General features: G+C 41.3%; 1 pseudogene; it reads left to right on the top strand.

Moving 5' to 3' along the window:
• The window catches only part of LOC122801176, a 44,263-nt pseudogene extending 27,685 nt beyond the window's left edge, over positions 1 to 16,578 (top strand).
• Positions 16,579 to 16,945: the final 367 nt, after the last annotated feature.

Genomic DNA, 16,945 nt, shown 5'->3' with positions numbered 1-16,945 from the left:
GACAAACCTCTCCTCTCCTATCTCCCAACACTCATACATGTGAGAGATGTGCTTATATCATAGGAGATTACTAGGTTAATGGCTCTCAGGCCCTTACAAGCCTAGCCAAGAGTTTATCCCAAAAAAAAAGAAACCTTAGTTAGCACCTGTCACCCCTGTCAATGAGGGACAAAGGTGGACCCCCTGGGACAAATTTTATGGATTCCCATCCATTCATCATGACTGCATTTGAAGAGAGTCAGTGAGGCTCTCTGTTTGACATGTATGGGAAGTCTATTCTAGAGATGGGGCAGCCTCTGTGAGACAAACCTGTCTCTCCAGCAGGTTTTGTTGATGTTGCATATTAGATTTCAGCCTATTAAGTGGGTAATGCACGAAGAGTTAGACTTACGGATATGGAGCATCTCCAGTAGGGCAGGGTCTGACATTGCTTGTAGGCAAGACACAGATCACCTCTGAGCAATCTGTATGATACTGAGTATAGTGATAATGATTTAAGCCTGTCCATACAGGATATGTGTTGGAGGCCATGGATTCTCTTTGTAAGGTATTTCTGTGCCCCTTCCAGCTGGTGCAAGTCTTTGGAAAAGTACATACCAAAAGGGGTGCTGTACTCAATTATCGGCCTAATGAGGGAGGAGTACGAACAGATAATAACCTTTTTCCAGATGCAATCCCTTTACTTATGAGATGAACCAAGTAAAAGGTTTTTCTGACAACAACCGCCACATGATGGTCAAATGTGAGATTGTTGTTAACCTGAGTACACAGGTCTCTCACCACAGGCTGTGTGCTTAGGGGGTTGCCTTTGATGTGGTAATCAGTAGGGGCCATATATTTGCCGAATGGTATAATACATTTTTTTGCATTTAACTTAAGGTCATGACTTTGGCACCAGTCATATGTAGCTGTGAGACCCTCCTGCAGTATGTTAACATCAACTGGGGAGTCAATGACAGCACCCAACTTACAGTCATCTACAAACCTGGTCAGCCACAGGCCCTTTGTCTTTGCCTGGATGTCTGAGAAGTATATGCCAAACAGTAGGGGTCCCAAGGATAGATCCCTGGGGAACACCACTAGTGAAAGGTCTGCTGAGAGCGGTGGAAGCACTGCAACTAAGACCGGACTAGCTGGTCAAGAGGAGAAGGTCAACACCTGCAACTCACTGCATAGAACACACAACCCTCCAAAACACCAACCATCACAACCCACACATAGAAACACAAACTATACACCCAGCTTCATGGAGGCTCTCAATAAAAATTTACCCAAACAACAGAGACCCCCAAGACAGAAATGCACTCGATCACCACAACACAACACCACCCCCTGAACATATAGCTTATCACCACAATTTGCCCCTCAACCTAAGCCCTGAAGGGAAAATACTTTGCCCAATGTACTAATCATAGGAGACTCAATTGTGAGACACACTGATGTCCCACTCAATAGGGTGAACAAGGAGAATGTGACAGTCAGTTGTCTACCAGGTGCCAGGATCCACCACATAATACATGCACTCAGGTCACTCCACAACAAGTACAAATATGACTCAGTCATTGTCCATGTGGGTGTGAATGACCTGAGATGTACCTCCCTGGACTACATGAAAAGAGACGTGATGGAAATCTCGGATTATGTGGTCCAGGCAGGTATGACCCTAGTCCTGAGCAGTATTCTACCATCACCCAGAATGATACCACAGTACAAGCAGAAAATGATTGACTTCAACAATTTCTGGTGTCATTCTAAGGGGATCCAGTATCTGTCTGCCTGGGATGACATGATCAACAGACCTCAATGCTTTGCCAGAGACAGCCTGCATCTGTCACCCCTGGGATTCCGGGTACCAGCTAAGGCTCTTGCCAACCCTATAGTGATTTTTTTAGGTAGTGATTCAAAGACCAAAATTCCACTGTAACAGCTACAAACAAATGCAATTTGAGGGTCATGCTGCTCAATGCTATAAGTCTAAATCTCAAGATGCACTCACTCGAAGCTCTCCTCAAAATGGAGAATGTCAACATCTGTGCTGTAACAGAGACCTGGTTTAAAGAGGCAGAAAACACCACTGCACTCCCAGGCTACAACTCATTCCATACCTTTCGGTCCCAGAATATGGCCAGAAGCTCCAAAGTCAGTGGTGTCTCCATATTCTTAAAGGATATACACACCTCTAGGCTGGTAGTCCAGCATAATGCATCCGAGATACTTCAGGTACAACTAACACTGGGTGAGATGGTGTTACATGTCATAGCCTGCTACAGAACCCAAACATGTCCCTAGACTCTCACTCCAAGTTCCTAAGCACCCAGAAATCTATCAAGGTCCAACCCAATACTCTCATACTGGGTGACTTGAACTACCCTTCCATCAACTGGGAAAACTATATAAGTACCAATGTACAGGCCCATCGCTTTCTGGAATTTATCATTTCCAATGCCATGGACCAGCTCATTCTGACCCCCACTAGAGGAAACAACATCCTCAACCTAGTTATCACCAACATGGGAGACCATTGCTCCACACCTATAGTCAATTCTTCCTTGGATAAATCTGACCACAAACTGATTACCATGAAAACCTCCATCTCACCTGCACCCCCCTGCTAAGGTGACCACCCTGAAAAACTTCTCTAAAGCTGACTTTGGGCTCCTAAAAACAGAAGTGGCTAACTTCTTGGCACACATGCCAATGGAAAATAGCTGCATGACTGCCGAACCATACACCAAAGCACTGTATGAGCATGTATACAAATTCATGGACCTTGACATACCAAATAGAACTAAGACGCTCTCCTCCAAAAAAAGGAAGCCAAGCTGGTGGTCCCCAGCCATCAATAAACTACAGCAGAAGGAAGAAACTGTTGCAGAAAAAAATGATTTCACTTCAGGAAATTCTCCCTTATCAGTCTCAACAAAAAGCTGAGATCCCTTATCAAATCCTCTAAAGCCAGCTATGAAGGCAGAATTGCGGCTGACACCAAAAACAACCACAAAGCCTTCTATGGCTATATCAAAAACTCCAAGGCAATACCCAGATTTGCTCTGAGTTATTGCAGAATGGCAACTCCTATACTGAGCCAATAGATATAGCCAACATACTGGCCAACAGATTCAGTGCCAACTTTAGCCCCCCCCCCCCCCAAGGGCCCTATCACAATACCAGAAGAAAGCCTGGTACCCACCATTTCTTTAGCACAGGTAAAAGCTGCATTGTCCAAAGCCAAGAATACAGCATCCATGGAACCTGATAATATCACTGGCTGCATCCTACATGAGCTACAAAATGAACTGGCACCACATCTGTGTGCCCTGTTCAATCACAGCCTTACCTCAGGCTATGTCCCTAATGAATGGTGCACTGATACAGTCATCCTGCTCTATAAAGGGGGAGCAACTACAGACCCTGGGAACTAACACCCCATTAACCTGATGAGTCTGGTATGCAAAGCTATGGAGCGCATCATCATGGACCTGCTTAGCAAAGATATAGGCAATCTCCAAACTCTTGACCCCACACAGTTTGGCTTTGTCAAGGGGAGATCCTGCTTGCTTAACCTGGTTGACTTCTTCAAGGCAGTCGCCAAGGCTGTGGATGAGGGTAAGGCAGTGCATGCAGCCTACCGCGACCTGGTCAAGGCCTTTGATACCATTCCCCACTCGGGTATCATTGATAAACTCACCAAACTAGGCATTAATCCTTACATCACTACGTGGGTTGCAAATTGGCTCACAGACAGGACCCACCAAGTGAAAGTTGTGGATTCCAAGTCAGACTGTCGACCAGTCATGAGTGAAGTCCCACAGGGCTCGGTCCTGGGTCCTCTCCTGTTTGGCATTTACTTCTCAGAAGTCCAGGCCAACACAGAAGGACTCTAGATAACCAAGTTCTCTGATGACTGCAAGGTAGGAGTCATTATCAACTCCACAAGTGATGCAGACATCCTACAAAAGCACCTCTCTGAGACCAATGATTGGTGTCGGAACTATGGCATGAAGCTTAATGCCAAAAAATGCGTTATCCCCTTTGGAAAAAACTCAGTTCCCATGAATTACCATGTTGATGGGAGCCCACTGAACACTGAAGGGGCCATAAGAAATCTGGGCACCCAGGTTGACAGCGACCTCACCTTCGACCACCATATTGCCACTGTGGTCAGAAAGTCTTTGAATATGGCACATCTTATAAACAAAGGTTCGCATCCAGGTAGAAACATGTCATCATTCTTTTCTACTCATCCCTCATTAGACCAATCATCGAATATAATGCCCTGTTTGGCATGTGCCTGATCAGACACCTACAACAGCTGGAGAGGCCACAAAAGTACCTCACAAAAAGGATCCTAGGCCTTAAACACATGTCTTACATGGACAGACTCAAGAAACTTCAGCTGTTCTTAGTATCTTATTGTCTACTTAGAGGTCATCTCTGCTTGACCTACAAAGCCATGTCTGACCCACCCCCTACTTGAAATGCTACACCTAAAGAAATCCCAATCCTCCTACGCCACATGCTCCAGAGATCACAACCTCATTACCACAATTAACAGAACGTGCTGGAGGGAAAGACTGCCCATACTCTGGAATAAGCTTCCCATTTATGTCAAGCAGAGCACCTCGCTGGCCCTCTTAAGAGAAATCTTGACAAGTCGCTGGGTAACAGAAAGTTCATCTCAGGGATCACTCCAGTTGCCCTACTGGATAGGGGCACTGTGAACTAACATTGGGTGGCATGGTGCCCGGGCAATTTTTTGGGCTAGGCTTGTAAAGTACACACCTATGAACCTATGACAATGTCCCAAGAAAGCTGAATTGGGCAGTCCTGCAGTGGTTTAATGTCCCAGAAACATTGGTAGAATTAGTGCAAGCTATGTACACAGACCTGATGACTCAAATCCGAACAGTGTTCAGTCTCACAGAGGGGTTCCCACTGGGACTGGATGTGCATCAGGTTTCAGCTGTTGTTGTATGTAGATGATGTGGCATTATAGGCAGGCTCTGAACAAGAACTTCAGCAAAGGATAGGATCATGAAACGCAAAACTAAAGGCACGTGGAATGAAATTAAGTACAGACAAGACAGTTATATTGGCTACAAATAGGGGAAATCAGAAAAAGCTAAGAATTGAGAGAGAAGGGAAAATAGTTGAACAGGCTAACAGCTTCAGGTTTCTAGGAGTGGTGGTTGAGGAGAAGGGGAGTCTGAATGAGGAGTTCAAAGGTAGAATCAGAGGGGCTGCAACCATCTGGCACAGAGTGTCAGGTATAGTATATAACAGAAGGATGCCAAAGAAGCTGAAAAGTAAGCTGAAAAAACAGTTGTGCACACAGTACTACTGTAGGGCACAGGAACCTGGGCAGTAAAGACAGTGCAGTTCAGGAAACTAGATGTGATACAGATGTTGTGCCTGAGACATGTAGTAGGATACACACTGTGGGACAGACAAAGAAATCAGAAGATAAGAACAAAAGCCAAAGTAGCTCTAACTGCAGAAAATGTCAATGAGAAGAGATTACAATGTGTTGGGTACATGTGCAGAATAGCAGAAGACAATCTGGTGAAAAAAATTTGGGACAGACCAGAAGAAGGCAAGAGTAAACAATGGCAAAGAGGTGGATGGATTGTGTGAGAGAAGACGTGTGACAGTTAGGCCTGAATATTTAAAGAAGGTAGGAGAGTGGCACTGAATAGAGAGAGAGATGGTGATAGCTGACATGACAACCCAACCCCATGTAGAAAATGGGGAAAAGTGGGTTGATGATGATCCCAGTCATAGGCAACTCCAAAGTGAGACACACAGATGTGCCACTCACCATGCTCTGCAAGAGGATAGTCACTGTCAGTTACAATCAGTTGACAAGATTCACTAAATTATGCTTTCTGTCAATTCTTTGTACCAAAAGTACACCAACATAGTGCACATGGGTGTAAATGACTTGAGTTGTACCTCGCAGGATGATATGAAGAGAGACGTGATGGAGTTCCTGGAATATGTGTCTGAGGCAGGTGTGACTCTAACCTTGAGCACTATTCTACCATCATCAAGAATGATGTAGCAATACGAACAAAGATTATTGACTTTAGCAATCGGCTTAGCTTTTGGTGTCATTCTAAGAGGGTACAATATATGTCAGCTTGGGAGGGGATGCTGGGCATCCAAACTGCTTTGCCAGATATGGCCCATGCCTATTCCCATCAAGGCTTTCATACACTGGCTAAATCCAAGTGTACCCCTATAATACCCTTTTTAGGCAATGTCAGTTTTCTAAAACTTCTAACATAACAAAACACACTCTTTATAGTATAAAGGTATTGCTGTTTAACAAAATGCTCCACTGCCCTCAAGCACTCCTTATCCTGGAAATAACTGATATATGTATATCACATAGACCTGGCTCAGTACCAATGACAATACTCCATCAGTGAAGAATTTCAATGCCTACCAGACATTCAGGTCCACACCATTAGATAAAAGCACTAAAGGTGGCAGTGTCTCCATAGTTTGAAAAAGCTATTTCACCTCCCAATTCTTTAGACAAGATAATGACCTGGAACAACTTCATTTCCAACTTATTATTAACAAAACCCATTATAATATCTTAGATTACAATAGGACACCCTCTGTGTCCCCTCTTAGCCTATACCTCCTATCAAACCAGTATGGAGTTAGTATGCATTAAGACAAACTCCATTCTCTTAGACTTAAACTATCCCACCATTGACTGGAAGACTTCCACATACTCAAACAAGTATGTCCAGAGATGTTGGGATTTCATCTCATATGCAAATTCGCTGAACCAGTTAGGCCACACCTCAAATAGGGAGAAAAAATCCTTGACTTGTTCCATACCAATATGGAGCAGCTTTGCTCCCAATCAATTATAGCTTCCTCCATGGCCAAACTGAACCCCAGACTAGTCACATTCACCTTAAACCTGAAGCCAGAAGCATTATCCAATACCTCTTTAATCGGAGATCATGCCAATCCTAATTTACTAACACTGAGTGATGACCTGGCTAAATTAAAAAGCTCCTTCCATCTTGATGACCACACTACTTATGCACAATCCTTTACTGCCAGTTTCTATGCACATGATGCATCTTTCCCCTCAGAAGTAAGTACAACACCAAATTTAAAAATAAACTACTATCACTGAACCCTAACATAAACAGGCTCTATAATTAAAGAAAAAACTCATTGTGTGCAAAAGTAAATTCAACTCTCAGGATGCCAATAAAACTTTTGCTAAACTTAACTTGGAACTTTGGACCCTGATCAAATCAACCAAAGCCAGATATGAGGTAAAATTAGCCATACATGGAAAAGATAACCATAAAGCCATCTTTTACTATGTTAGAAATGTCAGAAATAATGCCCAGCACAGCTCAGAGCAAATAGAAAAGGATACAATATACTCAGACAAAGAGGACATAGCCAATCTTCCCACTGACAAATGTGCAAATTTCAACCCCCTTTCCTATCCTACAATCCAGGATCATATATCTGGATCTGCAGCCCCTCCTCAAATCTCCCAAGAGCAAATCATAAAGGTGCTATCCAAGGCCAAGAACTAGTGTTATGGGGCCGGATAACATAGTGGGCTGCCTACTCTTCAGTCTAAAACAGGCCTAGTTAGGTCACCTACAGGTGTTAGTGAATATCAGCCTCCAAACAGGTTTCATGATAGATGAATAGAGGACAGCAGAAGCAGTGAACCCCTTGCACAAAGGTAGGGCATCAACATACCTGGGTAATTATAGACCCATAGGCCAGACAAGCCTTATATGTAACATTATGGAAATTATCATAATGGTATATCCCAAGGTTCATTCCTTGGGCCACTCCTGTTTACTTTTTGGATATCAAAGCCAATGTTAAAAGACTTTTTGGATAACCAAGTTCATAGCTGACTGGAAACTTGGTGCAATCATAAAAATCCCCCAAGAGAGCCTTACCCAAACAAATAGCTGGTGTCAAAACCATTGACTAAAATTAAAATATTCTGGTCAACTACTAACAAATTCCTCAAACCATGCATGCCACCCAACCTGAAACTGTGGTGCCCAACACTACAGAATACACTGCCATGCACTTCATAAACTCAGTAACACCACACTCTTCCCACCAGCCTCTCCATCCCCAGCAACACCTGCTATGCTGCCCTCGTTTCATTACATCCAATTCCTACCTCAACCATACTTCTCTAAACTAAAACCCAGCATCCTAGCACCTGACAGTCTCCTCTCTGAATGTCTAAAAATGGTTCCCAAGGCTATAGCCTATCCCATTTTCATGTTCATAAACCACTCTATCACAGAAGCATATGTCCCAACACTTTGGAAAAAATGTATATCCTGCCACTACATAAAGGTGGAGATAATACAGAACTTAGTAACTACCACTTTATTGCTATCCTGTCCCCCTTATCTAAAATGCTTGAAAAATGCAGTAAATCCCAGCTCCATCAATATCTCACCAAAAGTAACATCCTCTACCCTCCAACACTGCTTGTGCCCCCATCATAGTACTACTACAACCCTCTTATATTTCACTAATTCTGTAAATACCCAGAGGAATGAAGGAAGGCAATTATCTGCCTTCTTTCTAGACCTTTCCAAAGCCTTCAACACAGTTTTACACCCCATCCTCAATAAAATCTCTCAACTCTAGGATTTGATGAAACCTCCACCACATGGTTTAACAGCTCTCATGCTAACAGATCACAGGCCCTTTCCTCCCAGTTTCCCCAAGGGTCCATTTAAATTGTAGTTCCATTCTTTTCAATGTCTACATTAATAACCTCCTAGAAGCCTTCAAATCAGCCAGGATAATTCTTTATGCTGATACCACCCTCATATGTAGTGCCCAAGACCATAACAACCTGCAACAAATCACTCAAAAATTCTTCTCATCCATTGAAGCCTGGCTAACAAACTCACACCTTTTGCTAACCCTAAAAAAAGAAAATGTATTTTCTTTACCCCAAGAGTCTCTGATTCCAGAAACCCTCTCTTCATATTATACAGTAAATGAAACTCAAAAGAAATTAATTGGGTTCCCTATACAGTGTCAATAATGTCCTCACTGACCAAACCAGAAAACACTTAGCCTTTACCCTACTACACCCAACACATCTCTGCTCCCTCCTTATTTTCGCAAACGTATAGGTCTCTCAGCTCTCAGCGCCTGAATGATGCTATCACAAAGTAGCAATATTTTCAGCAAATCACCCACAAAAATTCCACCACTACCTAAGCACTCAAAGAACTAAACTGACTCGAACTACACCACTTACTATCTTACTCCCAGCTTGCAACTACTCATAACCTTATCTATAAATCTACAAACTGTCCACCTCTGTCAACTGCAATCCAGCCATACAAACCAAGTAGACCCCATTCGCTCACCCCAAATGATACTTCTCCATATCATTAGATCTAACTATTCAGCTGGTGACAGTCTAGTCTCAATCTACTATCTCACCACACCATGGAACACCATACCTCTCACTCTGAAAATAGAACATCTCAAACATTTCAAACAGAAGCTAATGTCACACCTACAGAATCTCTGCCCCTGCCTCTGCACTAAAACCAGATAAGTACCCCTAGAGCAACCCTAATTCCACACGTCTTCCTACCCTACGAGCACTTCCTTCTCATCCCTTTCTCACAGCTTTCTTCACTATACTCTGCCCACCACCCATGACTGACAGCTGCCAACCACTTTCCCACTGCTCATCCTGTTCTCATAACAATAATATGTATCTGTGCCTTATTGTACTACCTGCAATGACTCCATTACTATGCAAGACGTTTCAAAATACTATTGATTGACTTTTCCATACCATGCATAAACTTTTATAAAATGTCTTTATTAACTAGACTATGTATACACTTTCAAAATGTTGATTTTTTTCTACGCTATGTATAAATCTTTATCTAATATGTATCATCTGGAGCTTTTCTCCCTGGGCTGCCACTGAAAAAGGGTCTCTGTATCCATTTGGATTTTCTTGGTCAACAAATGCAATAAACAAATAAATAAATGCCAAGAAACATATAGTTTTATCCATTGGTAAGCATAGCTTCCTTGTAACTAATACATTGACAATGCTCCTCTTAAAGTTGATTTGGTAATCAAAGATCTGGTAATCTGTGTCGACAATGAACTGTACTTTGATCACCATGTGTCCACTATTTTAAGGAAGTCCTTCTTTATCCCACAGTTTATACCTAAAGGTATGGCATCCAGGTCCATGTACTGATCACACTGTACTCAGGCCAATCATTGAATATAATGCCACATTTGGCATATACGTGTCCAAACACTTGCCACAGCTAGAGTGACCACAATGCTGTCTCACTAACAAAATCAAGAACCTGCATCATAAAAACTATGCATACCATCTCAAAGTCTTTTCCTTTTTCTCAATATCATACAGACTACAAAAAGGCAACCTCTGTCTTGTGCACAGGGGCTCTGCAGACCCAATCCTGTCAAACATATTACACATTAGCAAGTCTAATGGTAGCAGGAACATCCCTCAGGGGATCTCAATCCCTTCTGAAACATAAATAGAATGTGTTGGAGGGACAGGTATGTATCACAGAGAATACCTTTATTCAAATGTAATTTGGATGACTGGATTGGTAAGCACAAATTCATTCCCAGTTTAGCATCCATATCCCTCATAGATAGGGCTAACAAAGATCGTACCTCTGGGGGTGATACAGGAATGCCTATAGGGAACAACCCTTGCGGAAGTGAGGTTATGTCCTCCACTCTAATTCTAATGTAGACTTCTCATCTCCTCTTAATCAGTGCATGTGTTACAGATGGGAACACTAATGAAGAAAACCACAAACCAAACCTGAGGGCGGTCCTTGTTCCACTGATGAGGTACGAATGGGCTGACTGGCCGTGGTGGAGGCTGCTGATCAACAGAAAGCAAGGAGTACAAAAAATTATTTTTATATAAAGAGAAATGGAAGAAAGTCATGTGAGCCACACAAGACAAGAAATAGTCTTGTAGGGATACTGGTAGAGAGAGGCAGAAGAGGAAAGGTAATAGGGCACTGGTCCTAATGTCAAATAAGGACCAGCCACTAGCAGAAATAATTTGGTAAGGATAGTTACAGGGAGGGGCAGAGGTGGAAAGCTAATGGGGTCACTGATCTTAATATCAAAATAAATGTCATCCACCATCAGAAAGAGTATTGTAGAGAATCTGGTAGGTAAGGATTGAGGGGGAAAGGCTAATGGGAGATCAGGAAATGGGTGGCAGGAATACTGATAGAAACAGGCAGAGGTGGAAAGCTAATGGGAGCATTGGTCCTAATATCAAATTAATTGCCAGACACCATCAGAAAGAGCCCTGTAGGGATGCCGATAAGGAGGGACAGAGGGCCAAATATAATTGGGGATCAGAAAGAGTGTAGTTTGCATACTGACAAGGATTAGAAATAAGAAGTAAAAGGAAAACATTAAATAGATAAAAGACATGCCCACATTAGTACTATATTTCAGCATCTCTTCAATGCTTATTTTGTCTTACATCATACTACTATTAACATGTCCTTCATTTTGTAGTGTACAGAGCATAATGTGTCATTCATAACATAACAAAGGAACTCTTGTATAGAAAAGTCTGATTCTGAATAAATCCCCTCTGGAGTGCTGCTTGAAAAGCTTTCTTCTATTAACTAAGCCTCAGATCCAGGAACTTCCTCATTATGCAGCCTTGTTATTCATAGTTAATGAAGTGTCAGTCAGGTCATTGTTAACCGAGTTGGTTACAAAATATGGAAATGTGAATAGTGTGAAATATCGCACTGCTGCTGTCCTAATCTGTACAGCACTGTGCCTGAGGGTTACACAGTGTACATGGGTGCAAAGACAGTATTCAATTAGCCAATGCAAAACAATGGTAAAAAGCTACCCAGCATAATATGAATGTGGAAGGTAGTACTGTACCAAAATATCTCTGCTGAACTCATGCCCTGTCATGACCTTTTTGATGTGCTGTCTTTTTTTAGACCACAGTAGTGTAACTGATAGTGCTGAATGGTTAAAGCAGTCTGTTATGAACTGCATGTCACTGCAAGTATTTGCTGTTTCTGTTTGTATCTCTATACAACAGTTCTGGGGAATGCATACTAGGGTTTTGCAGTTTTAAAGGGAGTGAATAGCCCTATGTTTCCAAATTGATGCAGGTGTTCTATTTTATTTAATAACTGTACTTATTTTTGTACAACACTACTGAAGGTGTTACACTTAATTGCTATAATATCCCTGTAAATATTTTTTATTACATCTGTTAGAAGTTTATGTTTGGGTGCTAGTGCTAGGCTCTACATGTGCTTCAGTAGTAGGATTGGTCATGCGATTATACTTGGAGTAAACCCACCCTGATGCACAACTGTGTTTTACTGCGGTATATGCATCAAATCCATGGCTGGTGTGCAGTCTGCTATCTGCTATCTTAGGTGTTCTGTCTCTCATATATGAAACATGACATTATAATGAGCCTGCCACAGGTATGTAAAGCACCCTGCAGCAGCATGCCTTGATTGTGTCATGGCTATTGTGGCATTATGATTTGGTTTCCTGTATTTCCTGTAGAATTTGGGGTCAGTGGCAGGGGCTTGCTTGGGTTACTTTTGTAATCTTGTATGACAGATGACCTTTGTAGTTTCCAACATTACTGACATATACAGAATGTATGGAACTCCAGTAGTAGCTGTGTATGCCAGGTATTGTACTGTTAGCCCTCCAGTTCAGTGACTGATTTTTTTTTTCATTCCATTTGTACAAGCTGTTTGTTTATTGTGTTAGAGGTTCATTACTTGTAGTTGAATACCAGAGTATGTAAGGTGATGCCCTGTGACATTATATACATGTATTATGTCAGACCATTTTTCTGCCAGCTTTATGTCATATATATATATATATATATATATATATATATATATATATATATATGTATGTATATATATACACACACACACACACACACACACACACACACACACACACACACACATATTATATATACGTTTACTATCATAATCTGGAAAATAGGCCAGTCGAATGCTCACAACGGCAATGTGAAATCTTGAATTCTGAAATGTCTAAAAGGCAGAATGTCGGAAATGACATAACCAAAATCCCTGGTTTGATGAGTTCGACATAGCAGTAGGTGCCGTCTTTCACCCATGCTAAGCACATTAATGTGCCATTACTCTCTACAGTGAACAGTACCTTAATTGTACTATTTTGCAGGGAGGCTAAGCCCCTGCACCCCCACACCCCCTGCACATTAAATATACCAATTCCGAGATTGCACTACAGTGAGGAAATGGGCTAATTCCCTGTTCCTGACTGAACCATGACCTCCCTGCACAATGTCAAACCCAAATGCTATAACTACACTACCCATTCGCTGGAATGCAGTTAACCAATTTTGGCTTGACATTCTGCTGACTTGAAAACTGCAGGTCGACCACATGCCAGTTGACTGATGCAGTTTCCAAGTTTTGATTATAATATATATATATATATATATATATATATATATATATATATATATATATATATATATATTTGTATGTATGTGGAACTATTATATGCTGCTGTCCATGAAGGTACAGCCCAACCTTCTTGATTTATTAGGTGGGAGGAGGCACTGTTCTCATGATACTCCATCTCACATCCTGGTCTTGCACTGACTGAGCCTGTGATGTCATATAATGCGTCTCCAATTTTCTGACCATATTTGAATATGGCCATTTAAAATACACAGCACTGGTAAAGTAGAGACGTTCACCAAAAATATTACATAAATTCCTACAGTATCAATTGTTCTGTGATAGGATCATCCTTTGTGGCTTTTCATCTAGATTTATTATGTAGTCCTCTCCAGTCTGGCATTTGTATCGTAAGCCTCTGTGTTTAAGATGTGCATACCCTGCACCAACTGTTATGTTGTAGTGCAACGTGTCACAGTAGGAGAGAAAGCGTAGCCTTGCAGCTTACCAGTTTATCCCAAACTACTGGATACGCAGCTCCCTGCAACATACCTCTCAACCTCTTAGTGCAAGAAATCTGCACAAAGCCTGACAAAGTGGGGGGACAAAGTCCCAATCATAGGGACACATTTAAAATATTCCTTTTATAAACATAGAAAGTTGCTAGAATAACAGGTTTGCATTAGCATGCATTTTCTGAAGGATATGAAGTCTGAAACTCAAATGCATGTCATTATTTAGTGACTTTAATCCTTAGATTGTCCCAGTGATTAGTCAAAAAAGCACAATCTTTATAAGGAATAGATCAAAAATATGAGGCAAAAATCTGTACAGTTTAGTGGTATGCCATGCAAATTTTTTATTGATTTGTATTCATTTATTGGGAAAATATGACTGCGTTATTGGGGTTATTTGTCAATTTCAACAGAGACCTGAGGAGAAAAAGTCCAACAAAATCAAGTATACAATACAGAATTAATATATTACATCCAGTTTAAGCAAATAAGTAAGAAAAAAAATAGAAGCATGTCATATAATTCAGACATCAGAGATTTTATCCAGTGTTAAGTAAAATTATTACAAAAACAGTAACATGTAAGAAATTGCATGAATGACTTGTAGACACATGAAAATGAAGAGATATTGTTTAAGCACAGAGAAAAGATAAACTTGACTTCCACTTGAAGGTGATCCCATGTATGACAGAAGAAATTTTGAAAGGAAGTATTTGGCAGTAAATAAATGGTTTGGATTAGATATTATTGGGATTACCATCCATAATGCAAACATGCAAGAATATGTGAATTTTACTGTAACAGCTGAAGCTGTGTCAGAGGAGGAGATGCAGACATGATTGGGCAGGTGACTGATGGAGCCTTGGTGTTTTAATGTATGAACTTTTAACAGGGGCATCACCTTTTACTGTAGAGGGAGAGGAAAATTCTCAGACTGAGATCTCCAAACGAATATTTAAAAATGAACCTCCTTATCCTCCAGAGGTAGGACCCATAGCTAAAGACATAATTCAGCGCCTTTTGATAAAAGACCCAAGAAAGAGGCTTGGTTGTGGTCCAAGTGACAGTGAAGAAGTCAAGAGCTATCCCTTTTTCCAGAAAGTAAACTGGGATGCCTTGGCTGCCAAAAAGTTGAAAGCTCCTTTTAAAGCAATAATCCAAGATGAATTGGATGTTAGTAATTTTGCAGAGGAGTTTACTGAAATGGATCCATCCTATTCTCCTGCCACCTTGCCTCAGAATTCTGAGATAATATTTCAGGGGTACTCTTATTGCACCTTCCATTCTATTCAAGCATAATGCAGTTATGACTGACCCTGTTCAGCTAAATGAAGGAGTAGATCGACCAGGAGTTATTGCTGTTGCCAGGAGTGTAGTGCTGAAGGATTCTCCATGTTATCATCATTACAAGCTGGATATGAAAGAGTTTCCCTTTGGAGAAGGAATTTGCAGTTAAAATCATCAACAGAAGAATGGAAGCTAATACACAAAGGGAAATTGCAGCACTAAAACTCTGTGAAGGACATCCTAATATCGTGAAGCTCCATGATGTTTATCACGATCAGGTCATTTAAATCTGAAATTATACTGCTATCAGAACCTGAAAATAATGTTGTTTCTATAAACACTGATTCATACTGAGGATCATAAGCTGCATACATTTCTGGTGATGGAGTACTGAAAGGTGGGGAGTTACTGGAGCACATTCGAAAGAAGAAACATTTCAGAGAGAGAGAGGCCAGGCATATCATGAGGAAACTTGTCTTTGCTGTAAGCCATATGCATGATGTTGGGGTAGTTCACAGAGACCTTAAATCTGAGAATTTACTATTCACAGATGAAGGAGATAATTCAGAAATGAAAGTTATTGATTTTGGTTTTGGTTTTCGATTAAAATCTCCTGATAATCAGCCTCTAAAAACTCCTTGTTTCACCCTTCATTGTGCTGCCCCTGAGCTGTTGAAACATGATGGCTATGATGAGTCCTGTGACGTGTGTAGCCTAGGAGTCATTCTGTATACAATGCTTTCGGGGCAGGTGCCCTTCCAACATATACGCAGAAGAGTATTTACACAAGTGAGTGCTAAACAGATAATGAAGAAAATAGAAGGGGATTTTTCTTTTAATGGAGAGGCCTGGAAGAGTGTTTCGCAAGAAGCTAAGGAATTAAATCAAGGACTTCCTACTGTGGATCCAAATAAAAGAATTAAAATGTCAAGCCTGAGATACAGTGAATGACTGCAGGGCAGCAGCAAACTTTCTTCTAATCCTTTGATGACTCGAGATGTACTGGGTACTTCAGGAGCTTCTGTACAGTCATACATCAAAGCAACATTTCACTCATTTAACAAACACAAGAGAGAGGGATTTTACCTTCAGGATGTGGATAAAGCTCCTTTAGCAAAGAGGAGAAAGATGAAAAAAACAGCACAAGAACAGAGTCATGCAGTAGCTCCAGTGAAAGTTCCCATTCCTCCTCTTCTCAGTCCCATCATAAAACTACGCACGGTAATGTCAGTGCCAGATAACCCCAGTGACAGCCATAGCACAGAGAACCTGTTCCCGTTTTCTACTTGCCGGAACTTGTGTATGTTTGTAAATGGCATTAATGGTGAAAAAGGTATCATCTCCATTACCGTGCTTGCGCTCTTTTGACTTCTTGTTGCATTATGGCCTTGGGTTATAATTACTGAATATGTGAGGTATGGATTTCCACACAAGGCACTGCTGCTTCAACGTGTAGCTCTTTCACGCTACTTTGGCTGCCTGACCATTCCTTACGTTTTGTGGTACCTGACTTGTTCCAGCATATCTGACACTAGAATACACTGTAGCAAGCTACGACAGCAACCTTAAAGGTGGTGCTTATCTTTCTTGGCATTAAAAATCTGCATC

This window comes from Protopterus annectens, chromosome 1.part0 (genome assembly GCF_019279795.1).
Source record: "Protopterus annectens isolate FY-2018-M chromosome 1.part0, PAN1.0, whole genome shotgun sequence".
Taxonomy (NCBI): Eukaryota; Metazoa; Chordata; order Ceratodontiformes; family Protopteridae; genus Protopterus; species Protopterus annectens.
Note: the sequence above shows the minus strand (reverse complement) of the source record. Positions and strands in the feature narration are given on the sequence as shown.